At 39.0% G+C, this 17287-nt stretch overlaps 1 protein-coding gene across 9 annotated transcripts in view; it reads right to left on the minus strand.

Annotated features, from left to right (window-relative positions):
- Positions 1 to 17287, minus strand: part of ZNF536 (zinc finger protein 536) — a 347702-nt gene that overhangs the window by 239505 nt on the left and 90910 nt on the right. For all 9 annotated transcript variants that reach the window (XM_030470187.1, XM_030470189.1, XM_030470184.1 and 6 more), the window contains one exon: positions 5108 to 5229. The gene's annotated coding sequence lies outside the window, so the exon portion shown is untranslated. The remainder of the gene's footprint in view (positions 1 to 5107; positions 5230 to 17287) is intronic.

Consider the following 17287-nt stretch of genomic DNA (forward strand, 5'->3'; position numbering starts at 1 on the left):
GTGAATTAGAAGTGCATAGTCTACCTAGATGTAATCTTGCAAGGTATTTAAAGTACAAGCTGAGGCCTCCTGCCTACTATTTGCCTTCATTACCTCCCTTCCTAGAATTGAATTTCTAGGCACGAGAAGTCACTGCTTCTAAGTTTCTGGCTTCAAAATAGTTTTCTAATAGTTTATTAAAACAGCTCTATGCCTTTTTTTTTTTTTTCCCCCTTCATTTTGGTAAAATATTTATTCTTTCTTTAAAGAGGAGTTTGATAGATGTAATCATCTGAAGAATGTTCTGCCAGTTTTGAGTTAGTCACAGATACAGCTGTGCAGATCATGTTTCCTGTCAGTACCAGAAGCTTGTCAACTCCCGTTTCTTACCAGTTCTTCCCTCTTCAGCTGTGGCACATTCAAGCTTTCTTGTCTTTGTCTGCTAGCACATTCTCAGATCCTTCCCTTACTTATCTGCTCATTGGATAGCCATTTTCACTCCCTACATTAGCTTCATCAGTCTTTACTTCTGCAGCCATCTTCTGTGCTACCTCCTTTCCACAGAAACCTACCCAACTTGAATAAAGGATTATCACCCTCATCTCTAAGTCCTCTACAATGCTCACAAGAAACTAGGTAACTAGTGGATGAGTTAAAATGCAGAACATCTAAAGCTTTACACAGTGCAGGATTGGGATGATGTTATAGGAATGCTTCAAGCAAAGGTGGTTTCTACTTGTGTACATAAATAGTGACTTTATGAATGCTACAGGAAGGATAAGATGACAATGTCAGGTCTCTGATCTTTAATGACGTCAATATGACTACAGAGATAGGAAGATTCTTCTGCACAGATGCTATTATACCTACTGCTGCTGTTAATAAAAAATGCTGCTGCTAATAACCATAGGGGAAGGGTTTCACTTCTATTTTAAGTGTGAATTAATTTTTTGTTCAGTTTATATTATGTTTGGTTTTGAGGCTTGACCTATCAAACATCTTACTTTGTATATTTTACAGATACAGGTCTAAAAGTGAAATATGTTCATCTTGCTTTTAGAAAACAGTCTCTAGGTCAATTCTAGTTAATTCTGCTTGTACAGATACAGACGCTAAGGGTGCAGAGTGGGACTTCCCCACAAAGCCATCACAAATTGGGTAAACTAGCCAGGTTGGACTCTGGCATCTGTTAAATACTGATCATCACCTTGTTTTTCATGAGACCAGGTTTGGAGAAAGACAGCATTCAACAGGAAAGACAATCACAGTTTGCTTCACTATTTGTAACTGGCTCAACAGCATAATACAATGCAAAGCCAGTTCATGTATTTGTTTATATGTAAGATTTCCCTAGGACTGTGATAAGATTTTTAATGTAAAATACTCTTTTATGCATGTACTAAAATGATTCAATTTAAGATCTGGAAGTTTTTTGAAGAAAAATAATGTGGTTTAGTAATTTGATTATGCCTAGAATCAGATACTGCATTCTACAGGCAAACAATTGCTATGAAAGTGTACAGTTTCTAGCTATGTAGCTATGATTTGCACATTTAAAATGATAAATTTAAACCCATCAATAGTAAATCAATTGCAGGTATAGAAGATAAAACTGAAATAATTCATCATATCACTATAGGAAAAGAGAAGGAGTAGATGTAATGGGTTGTTTTGACTTTAAACTTAAATCTCTTTCTAGGTTTTTCAAGGACAATTCACTTTACAAAACTTTAATGTATACATAAAAATCATCCATCAGCACATCTGATCCAAATATACTAATGATTTTTATTGGTCAGATCTTGAAAATGAGGTTTATTTTTATGGAGTATGCATTAATTAACCCAACATGTACTATCTTCCAGTATATCTGGCCAAGTACTTTCATTTAAACATGTTTATTGTGAAATGTTTGCATTCCCAACATTTGTGGCCCACACACAGACTATTACATACTTCACTTCTGAGCAGCTACAAAAGTTAAAAGGAGTTATTGTTTTTGATTAATGCATTTTTGGGGACTTTTTTTTTAAATGTTCCAAAGCTATGCTCTGAAGACATTCTTCAGCATGAAAATGTCTAAATGTATTTATCTTGAAAATGAGGTATTAAGAGAAAATGAGCAGGATTCACTTCAGATCATTGCAACTTTTGTATAGAAAGTGAACATCATTAACTTTTGTATATAATTCAGCTGAACTTGGGCAGGATATTAATTGACTGATTTGATACAACTGTATCAATCATAAAACGAAAAGCGATGTATACGTGGAGTAGTGCATTACAGATGGGAGTTCTAAGGCTGGGGCTGTCATCTTTTGATTAAGAAAAGGAAATGATTTCACTAAAAAGATATTCCCTCTTGTGTTGTTTTGTTTTAACTGAGTTTGTACTTTCCACCGAACTGGACATATTTATTGAGACTCATAAGTTACTTCACGGTTACCAACATCACTGTAATCTCAACAAACTATCTTTTTTCTTGCCAATTATCTAAATATCATAACTATAAAATATCTTAAAACATTCTCTATAGTGTAAACATCTTAGCTACAAAGCTTTAAGTGTAAACAGTATGATGCATCAGAATGATTTTAAGCGATGTTATAAAAACTGCTCTTAAAAACTAAACAAAAATGTAAAGCTTCCATCTGGTTTATGATTTTTCCACTGTAGAACTACTGCTGTGTGCCAGTTTACTGCACCATGGCTTGCTAAAGAGATTGCTGGGGTCACAGATTTAAAAAACAAAGAGTAAGTCTTTAATGGTTGAGTTTTTTTCTCAAGTCTCCTTGATACGGTTCGAACAGAATTAAGTGCATGGCAGCAGCAAACGCAGAACATAAAAATGCTCATGTCGCCTGTTGCAGGGGGACCCTTCACAGGAAGATTAGCATTTTGCAGATGTCGTCATTTAAGCAATTATCTTAAGCTCTTTTGTGACTGTATACCTACGTTGTCACCACCAAACAGCTGCTACACTGTGATTCTTTGCACTGTGTATGTACAGAGTTAAATATAGACTGTAGATTGCATACCAGAGGAGGGAGAGCATACACACACAGGCTTACTTTGTGTGAATCCTTGCCCCGGTATGAGAGAATAATAATTCTGAAATTCTGGACATTGTTTTTACTGGGCACTGATAGAAGGGAAAGTCACGTAAGTTTAAAGAAAAAAAAATAAAAATCTTAAATGCAGAATTGCCTATTCAACAATTTAAACAAAGCAAATGAGGAACCTACCCAACTACTTGGTGCCTAGCTAGACTTTGCATTCTTCTAAAAGCAACAGTACAGTTACGCTTTTATGAAATCAGTTTACATCATACAGGAAAAAATAAAGAACTTTATATACAGCAAAGTACTTCAGCAGACACTTAACTAGAAGCATCTGCATAACCCCACTGCAGCTTCAAGACCATTCCTCCAAGCATTTGTGCACTATGCAGAAATACATCTCCAAAATAAACCTCATTTGCTTCAGTCAGTCAGTCCACGTGAACGTGGCCAAACTGTGCAACTACAAAGTGGTAGCAGTGGTTGGGTTGCATTCTCCCAAACTACAGGAGAAATACAGTGCAGCTAGGCTGCAGCTTTATAACTCATCTCATCTGGGAACTATCTAGAAATATGAATTTCCTTAATTTACATACTTACTGGACAGGTATGAGATCTTACTGAGTCCCACCTTGTCACCTGATGCTCAAGGCTACAGTCTTGGGAAACAAAATTTATCTGCTCATTGGAGTAGACATTAGGAATGTGGCTGCCAGTCACCAGTTTCTGCCAAGAGAAGCTCTGGTGAGAATGCATTTTCACAGGGGCACCTTTGTCCAGAGCTTCTGTTTGAATTCATACCTCCTCCTACAGACATAACCACCACCTAATGCTGAAGTTTATGCCTGACAAAGAAAAGAGGCAGAAAAGAAACTCTTGAAAGGCAGCAATCTTTTTACTCTCTGCTTGCCTACAAATTCTCTATCTTCGATGCCACGTGTTGGGGAAGAAAGGCAAGCAGTCTGTCAACACTCAGAATGATTTTGACTCTACCCCCTGGCGTGGCTCTTGCGCCACATAGAGATTTGGCACACAGCTTTGATGGCACTTCCTAAATGAATCCAGACAAATTTGTGGGTAAATTGTGTTACCCTTACTCCTATGAGAAAATCAGCTTACTCCATGAGAACGGGTGACAGAATCCAAGCCCCAGTCAGTGATGCACCTTGAACAGAATTGCACCAGTGCCCTTTCCATTCAAGTCCAGGGCCTTTCTAGGGTTCTCTACTCACACGATAAAATCTGATGATCTTTACTTATGCAAATCTTAACCACGATCAGGAAGTTCTTGCTTTCAGTGTTATGGAGCAAAAACTTTCTGTATGTCTACACTGCACTCCCTGGGGCAACTGCAACTCCTGAATGCTTTAAACTGGCTAGCTCGGATGCCAGAAAGCTTTCTAAGAAACTGGAGAGCCTGCACTCCATGTGCTCCAACAGTACTGCCCTGTGAGCTTTCTAAATGACTGCAACTGCAAGGGAGGGTGGCAGCCACTGCAGTATAAATGTAGCCTTCACAATTCTGAACGAAGTCCAACATACTCTATCACATCCATACTCTGCTCTACCACCATCATCTTTCCAATTAAAAAAAAGCATCTTAAGTCACAGTTATTTGGTCTCCTTCCCTTAAAGAATACTATTTGGGGAAGGAAAAAAAAAGAAGGGAAAAAGGAAAGAAAAGAAAAAGTAAAAAAGAGAGAAAAGAAAAAAAGAAAAGATAAAAAAAACAGGAAAGAAAAAATAAGAGAAAAAAAGAAATAGGAAAAGGAAAGAAAAAAAATAGTAAAAGAAAAAAAATACCAAAGGAAAAAAAAAAAGTCTTCAACCCACCACACCAGCTGTTTAACAACTGTCAGGAAAAAAGGTATTTATTTAGCTATTAGTTGACACACCATTGCATCCGTGATTTTTGTGTCTGCAACAGGGAGTAGTCTGTTTCACAGGATTTTCAGGGATTCATCCAGAACAGAGATCTCACATTTAGATATTTGGGAGCCTCTCACCTTTCTGGGAAATACTTAAGTCAGTTCAAGGATTAATCGCACTGAATGTACAATCTGTCTTACCTGCTGCAGCCAGAGCAGTGAAGTCTAGTAGTCTGTGCACATGTCTAGGGAGTGGGGACAGGCATCAACACACTCTGTGGCCCAGGAGAGATCCCTTAACTTCTTTGCTGCAGTTTCTTCATCTGCAAAACAGGGTAAAAGTGAGAGCTGAGTAAAAAGTATAAAACACTAATTCAAAGTCAAACTTTGAGTTAACAGCATTGGAAACACGTAACTGCTTTCTGGTTTTGTCTGTCTGCAAAATTTGGAGCATATGTGCTGTACCAATATTAGCATGTCTTCACAGTCAACATCTAGAATGAACGCTTAAATATTCATTGACTTCAAATTTCAAATTGAAGTTTGAATTTGACATTCATTCTGTAGATGGAACAACATCAACCGTTAATCAGAAAATAGAAGTAATGCCACTCAATTTATATAATCTATGCACTGTGGTCAAAATGTATACTTCTAGATACATAATCTCAAAATTTCAAAGTATTAGCTGTTTAAGTAGATCATGTGGTACGTCCCCTCCATCTTCTGACGGGCTGATTTATGTTACTGAGCAACCAAACAAAAATTCTGAGATGTATGTTCATCTGTAATATTCACAATTTACATTGTGTATTGAATCAAGTAAATATGTAACTCAGGCCATCAGGGAACAGAAGAAATAACATGATTTAGGTAACTAGCTATGAATATAAATTTATAAATAATCTCAACAAAAAAACTTTACAAACACAGATTTTTTAAATGTATTATTCACTGAGGAATTCTGAATACTGAATTCTGAATACCTACTTTCCACGCTCACAAGAAAAGAAGAACTCCAAAAAGTATCTGAGGAGTCACTACGAGTTGTTTGTTCTGATCTACTTACTCAGTGATTCTTCCTTCCCTCCTTAAACTACAGTTATATAAATGGAAATTTTAATTTTATGGTTTCTAATTCACTGTCTTTGTGAATTAGTTCAGTTTTAGGCAAATTACAGGATTATCTAATGCAAACATTTACATTTACTAAAAGAGAAGAAAAAAAAAAAAGGCAATATAGTTAATTATAGTTTTAGGGTTTTCCAGCCCTTTTTTCCAAATGCATACATACCTTCACCCAGGTGAGCAGATGCCATTGACCAACACAGTGACAGTCTTAAGCGCATTTATTTCGTATGATTGACCTAACATTTTGCACTTGCCAAATGATAGCTTGCTTTTCACAGTTTAGCTCGGGTTTTGGTGGGTTTTTTTTGGTTTTGTTCAGTGTTTAGAAATCTTAATCTTTAGAGAAATTTGTTATGGTAAAGAATGAAAAAAGAAAGCAGGAAATAGAGTTCAGCTGAGCTCCTGCCTTCTGCTTAAGCTCAAAGAAACTCAAGCTTGGGAAATACAATTTCCAGGTAAAGATGAAAGATTCTACATTACATCTCCGTAAGCCAGAAAACATCTGACATTTTGCAAGTTGCCCTGTCTCAGACAAAAACAGCATGATGAATCTGGCCAGTCCACTTGCACTCCTCTTTCTGAAATCACTAATAAAGTTTGAGAGGGGTTATTTTTAAAGCAGCTCTTGGAGTGTTCCAGCTCACTACTGTCAGCTTCAGATCTCAAATGTAATTTGATTTATAATTACATTTTAAAACCTAGCATTAAAATAACATTAGAGGGGTCATAATCTGAACTTTTTAATAGTTAGGCACGTAGCATACATTTAGAAATGGATCTCCAATAGCATTCATCTGGAACATATTCTGACCAGAATTCCTTCCTTCAACCATGTCAGTGCTCTGCTAAAGCTGGTGTGCCAAGAAGCCATTGTGGAGCCCTAGATTTCAGCATCGTTTCAAATGTAAACAGATTGAAATTCGCTGCTGGACATTTGTTAGTCAAAGTCTTTTCTTGCATTATAGTCAGACCCATGTTTGTAAACAGAACGGGTGAGAAAGTGCCGGAGAATTTGAAATTAGGCCTCTACACTGAAAAGATGTACGTTACATCCCTTGCAAAATCCAGTTGGCTTCATCAGTCCTGAACTTTGGAGCAGCTTTTGTCTTCTCTTTAATATTTCTCTCCTATGAAGACAGGCTGAGAGAGTTGGGCTAGAGAAGAGAAGGCTGAGGGGAGACCTTCGAGCAGTCTTCCAATACAAAGAGGGCTACAAGAAATCTGAAGAGGGACTTTTTACAAGGGCAGGTAGTGACGCGACAAGGGGGAATGGTTTTATGCTGAAAAAAGGGAGATTTAGAGTAGCTATTATGAAGAAATTCTTCTGTGTGAGGGTGCTGAGGCGCTGGCACAGGTTGCCCAGAGAAGCTGTGGCTGCCCCATCCCTGGCAGTGTTCAAGGCCAGGCTGGATGGGGACTTGAAGCAACCTGGTCTAGTGAAAGGTGTCCCTGCCCATGGCAGGAGGCTGGAACTGTATGAGCCTTAAGGTCCCTTCCAACCCAAACCAGTCTGTGATTCTGTGATTCTTAGCCTCTTTGGCATAGATTGATTTGGGGCAGGGAGGGGGAAGCAGGCGTTGACTGCTAGGAACTACTTAAATTGATCAAGTTATACTTGTGCCAGTCAAAAAGCAGCAGTGCCTGATGACAACTCGAGAGGGAAAAGGCAGACAAGGAATTCAGTTTCTAAATGCTAGCGCTGAAATAAATGATCTAGTTAAAAAAAGAAAAAAAAAAAAAAGACTGTGCCTTAAAACCAAGTTTGAAATTTTATAGGCTTTTACTCCATAATTTGTGCTTGAGCCTTCTGTTATTTTTAAACAAATCTAATTTCTTACAGCTGTGAAATTTACATTTTAAGAGTGTCTAGTGGCCATGTGCATTAATTACTTTATTGTAATATTTTAATGAGTTTGGGGTTCAACTCTGAAAGAATCCTGCTGAATCCTTGTTTCCCCACAGAGTTACACTAGAACCTGATTCAATCACAACTTCACACACCCTGATCCAAACCCTGATGGACTTGTAAAATATTTTCAGTTGTCTTAGAAAGTCCCTAAACTTTAGAAGGAAAAGAAAAAATAATTCCAAATTTCCAAATTTTAGGACTTCTTCCCAAACTAGCACTACCCTGCATGAGCAGCAGAGCTAGTTTGTATTTAGAGCTGATCTTGCTGGCTGAGCCTGATCACAGGAAATGGGTAGCAAAATGCAAAATTCAGCAGTGACATCTAATATTTGGGCCAGCCTTGTCCTTAATGACACTTTTGCAATGATGCAGATGGTTCTGTCTTAGTACTTATGACATAAAAACATGGAGGGCTAAAAGAATACCCCCGAGAGTGCCTAAGTTCACTGGGGAAGATCAGAAATGCATTACCAGAAGAGGCTTTGTGCGGAACGCTTGAAAAGCAGTTTTCAGCCAGGACTATGAGGGTGATGGGTTGCCCAGAGAAGCTGTGGCTGCCCCATCCCTGGCAGTGTTCAAGCCCAGGTTGGACGGGGCTTGGAGCAACCTGGTCTAGTGGAAGTGTCCCTGCCCGTGGCAGGGGGTTGGAGCTGGGTGAGCTTTAAGGTCCCTTCCAACCCAAACCAGTCTGCGATTCTGTGACTTGGTGGCTGTACTCACAGTGGTGCAGGTTTGACTGCTCATCTTGCGGACTGATGCAGAAACTTTCAGCCCACTAAGGAACTCTGTAACTTGAACTGAAGAGATAAACCTTCTTACAGCATCTAAATGCACTTAAATTGTCTATGAATAAGCTAAAGATGAAAGTACATAATGTACTGAATAATCGGTTCAAGCACAGATACAGATATATGCAGGAGTAGTGGGACTGACTGACTAGGTGACTGTGGCAATGGTAAGAGGTTCATCAGTTGCCAAGTGCAACCGCAAATGCTGCACCCTCAGTCATGCTTGGAAATTGAGCCATGTGTGTCCACAACTCTCACCTCTCTTTGCTAGGGCAAATGAAGAATTGCAACTTCAATGAACTACCCAGCTTTTAAAAAAGCATGTTTTTAAACCACTTACAATAAGAGCAACAGTACATGCTTTTTATCAGATTGAAGATAAACTTTTATTATAACTGGTGGAGATGGTATCAATGATTTGTGGTCTATGTGGATTCTGTAATAAGAAATGGTAATCTGTCTTGGGGCAAACAATATTGTTCTGTTTACTATGCAATTAACAATATTAAGTCAAGATTCTGTAAGTGATAGCTGAAAATAGGGGTGGTAGGAAGAAACTGGAAGCACTGGAAACTTTCACAGGAGAATAATCTGAGGACTATAAATTATCTATAGTGCTTTAGCCTGACATTCTCTCATCCTCACAAAAACGTTCCTCACTCCTCCAGAGATGTTCACTGTAAAAGTATACAGACTGTACGCAGTTTGGGGCAAAGCCAGAATCTCTCCTTGTCTCAAGTACTGAACTCATAGGATAGTGCAGTCATTTCATGTTCAGAAAAGCAGTAATAAAAAAAAAAAAAAAAAAAATCACCCCCAAACAAAAACCAACAACAAAAAACCAAACCAAACAAAAAAAACCCCAACAAACCAAAAATAGGTTTACTTTGAGATGATGATGAACCATCAACCAAGAAGAATGGCAAAAGTGAGGCCTAGTCTCCAATTGCTGGTATATTTGTTGTAAAATAAAGACAAAGTACGTCCCTTGCATTGAATTTCTTCTTTATAGACTGAGCCCCATACCTTTGTGTGACTGAAACCCTGTACTTGTTTACTTTTAGGTCAGCCTTAAGCAACCACCATATGGAGCTGCAAACACCACAGACATAGCAGAAACAGTCCTTAACTAATGGTCAGAGTAAATTGTGTTGGGAGTCAAGTGGGGCCACTTTTAAGAGGCTGGTTAAGACAAGGACTGACCTATAATGGAGCTCCTCTGTAAAACAATGCAATTTTCAATTGATGTTATAAAGTGCAGAACCATATGATTGACCACAGAAATCTCACTGCCTTTTTTGAGTCTGTTCCATAGCTGTACACATACTTTCAGCTCTTGACTCTTCAGCCCTAATAATTTTGAGGTTACCTCAACAGGAACTTTGGCCAAGCTACGACACAGCACTTCCGTAGTGAACAAGAAAGACCTATGAAGCGCTAGGGTCTTTCTTGCTAAATTGATGAAAAAAAAATAAATAAATCAAACTATCGGATTCTTAAACTAGCCAGTTCCATTTGTAGCTCTCTGGAAACACGATGCTCCATGGAGAGCTTCATTGCACCCAGCAGGCAAAAGCCACATTTAAGACAGCGTGATGCACCAGTGCACTGGCAGTCGGGATGCTGCAAGGAAGTGGCTCCTTCTAGCAGCCTCGCAGCACCTCTTGCTGCACCTCTCACCCTTAAGGATCAGTGCCTTAAATTCCCATATACCACTGAATAATAACGTCTGGCTGATCCAGAAGATAAGCAGCTTATTCCACCTTTGTTCTCTGCCTGCTTTTAAGATGAGCAATGAATGACACCACAGCATGCATAACCCCCCGGCACAAAAGCTAACAAAACTGTAGTATGTTTTAAGGAATGATGTAAAACTTAACGGAGTTTTAGAAGGGAATTCCTACTCAGAGTCTCTCTATAACACCCAATGCTCATGGAAGAGCTCTCAAATTCACTTTACTTTGCTGAATGCTACAACACAAAATCAGCATCAAATGCCTGCAAGGGCAACCTCTTTAAAACTGATAAAAAACCAAACCGTTTTAACAAAGTGTGCAGTAAATCTGTAGTGTTTCTCTGCTCAAGATAACACTGAATCAAAGATTTTCACAGCAATAAACAGTTACAGTAAAATTAAATGGGAGGAAAACCATGATGGGAGTGCATAGCATGCCAGTGATTGCTGGAAGTTGCACACAAACTTCTACTTTTTAAAGAAACTACTGTTTTAAGGAAAAGCACTCAATAATTGCTATCTATAGGGCTTAATTCCCTTTTCTGAGGAGGTCCTGGGTCTGGTCATTGTTCACGGCTGTTGTTCAGAATTTACTCCCAGATTAAGAATTTCTCCCACACTAATAAACAGGTATAACAATTTTCTCCAGAGAGCATATTTTTCTTCCAGTAATTAGCCTACTTAAATATTTTAATGGAACTGCTGACGTACAATAGCACGAAAGGTCCTCTGACCATAATCTAAAGTGAGAGACAAGATTCCTAAAAACTTTTTTATGAAGAAGGTCTGGGATTTACAAAACAGCTCTAAAACTATTTTTAAAGGTCATAAATTAGGAACTCTCTTAAATGTAATTCAATCATCCAGTGTTACAGTAGTTTGATTCTATTAGTTGTCCTATGCGTTTCACAAAACAGAACTCCATTAACATTATTCACGTATAGTTTCCCTCTATAAGTGGATATTTTGCTCAACAGGCTTTAAATAGTTTTTTTTTTTCCCCCCTGAAATTGCCATTAAGCATACTTTTACTCAGAGGGCAAATTAGGCATAGGATTATGCGTGTACTTCATGCAAAGGATACATTTTCAGCAATCAGAACCACATTCCTATGAAGTAAAAATACTCTATATAAGCCGATTGCTTCTATCCCTCCTAACCTTGCTCAATAAGGATTCTATTCTGATCTTTTGAGTTGCACACAAGTTTTCCAATTTGGCTGAATAAAGGTATCTTGTTGGGCAGCTTGATGAGCATATTCTGTGTCTCGAATTCTGACCTTGGCATGTTCAAGGTGGATCTCAATTATGAGACTCGGCTCAGAGGGGAAAAAAAAAAATATTAAATTAAAAAAAAAAAATCAGGATTTCTTTTACTTTCTTCAGTTAAAGAATGCAGTACAGAACTCCTGCTTTTACATGCCATGCTTTAGTGAACCAGTGAAAATAAAACCTTGATAAAGAGACCACAACATATATTTGGCCATAAGTTCTTCAGAGCAATTTGCCTAGCCTCTAGTTATATTTCAGCTTCAGAAACGTCTACTGTAGATCATACATCTCTGATTTCACTGTGATCTCACAATTTAGATGACTATTCTGAACAAGATAAAAAAGACATGAGTGCATGGAGAGGAGCACAGTGCTTGGCCAAACGACATGCCCAATAGCTGGTCTGAAAGGACCTTAGGAACCTTGCAACATTGAGCTGCACACCACAATATCTGACACCCGAGCAGACCCTGACAAACCCTGACCCATCACAATGGTGTAGCTGCAACAGCACAAGCTGTACATTATGTCTATGCATTATGTAGGGAGCGCCAAATCCTTCAGCTGGTTACCATATTCTATGTTCATATCTTACTTCTTAAAACAGGACAGATGGCAGAAATCATGCACTGTTGTTCTTCTCATTGGCCACGCCAATCCTAGATAATCAAGTCAGTCAGTCACCAGCAGATACTCTTTTCTCAGAGGAAAGGGTTGAATTTCGTCTGACCACTGAGCTTCAGCTTGCACAGGTTCTAATTTTCTTCTGGTCTTAGCCCATTTCTGTCTCGCTCTGGCACACACTGCCCTAGTAAGTACATTTATTACCTCAGTAATTCCTCTGGGGGCTGTCTTACTTTCACTTTATATCTGGACTCACATAAGCATCTCCCCATTTTAGAAGGAAACATTTATTAGCTTCTGATAGGAGTTTCCTGTTCCATCACACTGAATCCTGTTGTCTGTTATTCTTCAAAAGCAGGCTAACAAGTTGCACACTCATGGGCAGCCCTCGCTTGTGGCATACGAGGGCTGGCAGTGCTCTGTGGGCGTGGAGAAGACACATATGGGGCTAACCAAGCATCCTGGGTTTTCTTCTGATCCTGTTTGCAAACCCTTGTTTGGCTGCCCACACATGCAGTCGTACAGGACCCTTACTCTGCAATACCATCCACCAGATACCAGTGGCACTGGGTGGCCCCATTCATGCTCCTTGTTCACCCCCTTGGGACTGATGCAGGAAAGCATTATGAAAGTCTCCATCACCCAAGGATTCCTCGACTATGAAGTTGATCTTAGTACTTTGAGATACTCGAACAGTAGAGTGTAAGCCTATTATATCACAAAAATGGGTATTTCTGCTGTAATTCCTCCAATTCCCAGCAAATTATCTTGAGAACATGGAGGGTTTTTCCTGATAGTTGTGGGTCACCACTGCATATTCCTGTTTCTTCAGGTCCACCCTGCAAAACTCCTCAGGGTAGCAATTGTTTGGTAGAGCTGGTACTGTACAAAAGCAGTTCAGCCTTCCACAGTGTTATACAGGAAACTTTGGCCATGATCTTCCCCAGCCATAGCATGGTCAGATCATCAGAGGAAGTAAAAAAAGTACAATTGCTAGACAATAAAACTGCGTGGATTTACTCCAGCTGAAGACCTGGACCCACTCTAGGGACAAGAAAAAGTTTTCAATATATAGTCTGTTTTACTAGAAACCATGGAAAGTGTCTCATCCACATCAGCCTGTATTTTTTACTTCTATGGAAGCAGGCAACATTTATATTCAGTTGCTCACTTGTAAATAAAACCCATTTTTTACCTAGGTGGATTGGAGTGGCCTTTCTTCCACCCCCTCCTCTTTTGGTTCCCATTATTTTATATATTACACACATGTTCTGTCAGCAAAGCTCACTTTGTTATCTGAAACATCTGTGGTACCCTGCTGTGGAGAAGGCCAACACTGCTGCTGCTGTTGCTGCCTGTCTTTATTAGCCACCGATTTGCTGATGGAGCCCCGGTCGCCTCTGCAATGCTGGAGCTGTGTGGCAGAAACAGTGGGATGCTGTGAACCGGCACAGAGGTCCTGTTGGCTCACAACATGGCTGTTAGCATCTATATGAAGATATGAATCCAAGTTTTTGTATGTGCAATCTTGCAAGCACCGATTTTTACATTTCTTAAGAAATGTATGTGAGTTTACATGCCATCTGAAAGGGTAACTTGCTTGCAAAGAAGGTACATACTCATCAAAACGAAAGGACCTCCTACCTGAGGCTGTCACAAGGTCTGGCTTTTGAGCAGGCATAATATTTCTTATTTCTTGGCCAAGTGAAAACTTACATGAATTGATCTATTTTAGCCTTATTTTTAGGTGCCTTTTTACAGTCATAGTCCTGACATAGTGCACAGCCTATGAAACTCCCTGGGAGCTACTGTTAAAGATTATTAATGTATAGAAGAAGTATGGATTTCTCATGGACCTATGACAAGATTTTAAAAGATCCACTTAGAGATGAAAAATCTGTCTACATTCCTTAAATAGCATTTGTAGAGAGGAGATATTCAGGTCACTTGATAGAAAGTAAAGCTATTTCTAGGTATTTAATATGTTTACTTTCTGCAAACAATAGCACCTTGGTAAAACCAGCTTAACCATTTCCCCTCTGAAAAATCAAAATCATCTTATCTTTGTATGGATTTCTTACGCAACAGATGAGTGAAACACACTCCGCTTTAAGAATCTGAGAAATATGATTGTTAAACCACAAAACTTAACAAGAACATTCAGGGGAAGATGCAACAGCTCACAGAAATACTCACATGGACTAGATTTCCAGCTGATGGCATTCCTTTTATGGGTCTACTGTTTTAAGAAACAAGTCTCTAATACAAAGCTAAGACAAGAAGATATTAAAGGCAATTCCCTCTCTTTAAAAAAAAAAAAAAAAAAAAAAAAACAAAACATTATTGATGACATAAAAACCTGAGCTGAGTTCTGAGTCCCATAGGTAAACTCAAACCAGCTTTTTGTAGGTTTTCCGGATCTCCCAAGGACTCTGGGCCTGATTCAGAGAATAATTACGATATGGAAATGCGATGTGACTGCTGTCATAGATCTTTTACATGCAAGTCAGTGTGCATGTGTGTCCAGTTCGAGATTCAAAATGGAAGACTTATGTGGAGATAATTATAAATGAAAAGAAAATACAGCTTTTGGGGAAAGAAAAGAAAAAAAGAACCCCAAAACAACAACAACAAAAAAAACCAGCCCACCCCATTTTCTTTACAAAATAATTGATCACCTAGCCCCAGTAGGAAGGTTCAGAAGTTTCTATATAATGAAAGGCTGGTAGCAAGCAGCTAGCTCTGTCGCTCAGGAGCAAGGCCATCATGACAAGAAAAAAGCAGCAAGAAAATAAATGCCATCAAGGCATCTCTCCTCACTTCCCTTTTGCTTGAAGCATTCATTGCTTTAAAATTTGCTTTGTTTACATTACAGAGCATTAGTACCCCCAAACCAGCTAAATTCTGTGCAAATGCAGGAAGGATCTTTCCATATTTAAAATCTGAACCTCACTTTCCATGCCCTGAAAGTAACTGAAACATGATGCAAAATATTGCTGGTCTCCAAAATAATCTTCAGATTACCCAGCTAACAAGCAGGTGAACGGTAGCACGAGCTTCAGAACTCTTCTCAAGCCAGTTCATCCTTTTTGCCTGTATTTGACAGAGAACTGATCTGATGGTCACAGGTTGTCTGGTTGTCCCCTGCTCCAAGTATATCCTCAGAGAGAAAGGAGATGAGGTTACTACTGCTGCACTTACTAAGGACTGACTTAGAGGTGGTATTTCCAATCCTCTGGAGGCCAGTGAAGTCACAGATGCTTTCCACTACCAGCGGAGTATAAAGTACCTGAGCAATAGCAAGGATTTGATCTTAAACTTACAAGATTGTTCTTATTTGGCGAAAAGTGAAAGGAAGGAATAAAATTAATGTATAAGCATAAACAAGCCCAAAACTTGGAAGATGAACTGAAAAGACAATTATCTTTATAAATTTTAAAACTGCAAACAGATTCACGCAGGACAGTTTTCCATCTGTCCAGATCCTTCTGCAGGACATATGCAGGGGATAGCTTCAAGTTACCACATTTCTTTAGATGAAGCTTTTTCCTAAGATACTTTGGGGGGTGGGGGTGGGAGAAGTGCAATGCTACGTTGGAATGGTAGTGATTTCTCTTTTACCCTTTGTGTATGTCACCGTCTGTTGTTACTCAAGTTGTTTAACATTCATCTGAATATTTCATCCCTGCAAAAATTAGTCCCAGCATCTTTTTTTTCTGAATAATGTTTGGCGGTCATTGCTTCACAACTGCAAACAATCCTCTATTGCTGTTGAGTGCTCCAGTCAGGCTTGTTTCATGCTGGAGGTTAGAATCTGATCCTAAGTCCATTAAATCACAGAGTCTTTTTAAAGTTTAATCTTGAGAGGATTTGGGTTGTAAACAAAGGACGCTATACATGGGGAAAGAAACAACAGAAAACTATGAACTTATGACTCTAATGCAACCCTGAGTTCAAATTTTGTGTGTGATTTAGCAAGAAAACTCTCTGCTTTCAGCAGCGGTGCACACGCCCTGGCATGTGGGCAAAGCTAAACCGAGCATTGATGCTCACATCCAAGACACACATATGGATCCCATTTTACTATAGACATGATTCTTCATGTGCAAAACATGTGTCTGAATGGGTTTCTTTGGCTTGTTAAGATGCGCTTCTTTAGTGGGGGCAGGGAGCAGATGTAAATAAATTTTGTGGGGTACTTGAATACACATTATCTATGGACAGAATGGCCTAGGATTCAAGGCCAGGTAAAAAGCCTGAACTTCAGCTGAAAGTATCAATTTCAGCAAACAACCAAATGCCAACAGCAAGAAACTTAGTCCACCATACAGCTTCTGCAACACGTTAATCTATCCCACTCTGTAATTGCTAGATAGGAAAGGGAGAAAGGTGCTGATAACTTGCAAGTGGTAATTAGAGGAGTCCACATTACTGCTATGAGACTCCCATCTTCCCTTGATTACTGGAAAGAAAATTTTGTCCAGTGGGTCTCCTTCTCACTTCCAAAATATGCAGCACTCTTGTGTTGCATCTTCTTCCCACTGGACACATCAACAGGAGCTCGATTGGGTCTGGAAAACTTTTTTACCTTCTTCAACATTGGATCATGCCATATTTCCCATAGAAAATGTAGGGAAATATTCCCAAGATTATAGAGGGAAGTAGCACAAGCTTCAGCTTTTAGCTGTACAAAATCAAAATTGCCTCTCACAGCCCCAGTCTGAATGCGACAGAGAACCAGTGAGTCTGTAAGTGGTGACAAATATCTTTAAACGGCCATTGAGCATTTAGTCTCTGGGACCACAGACACAAAGTCATTCTGGAAAGGGTCTGAACATCACATGAGAAAGTAAAAGGAAAAATACACTTATCACAAAGAGGGAATGCATTCGTGTTATTGTATTGAAATAGCACGAGGCTACA

The sequence above is a fragment of the Strigops habroptila genome, chromosome Z (assembly GCF_004027225.2).
Source record: "Strigops habroptila isolate Jane chromosome Z, bStrHab1.2.pri, whole genome shotgun sequence".
In the NCBI taxonomy this organism is placed as follows: domain Eukaryota; kingdom Metazoa; phylum Chordata; class Aves; order Psittaciformes; family Psittacidae; genus Strigops; species Strigops habroptila.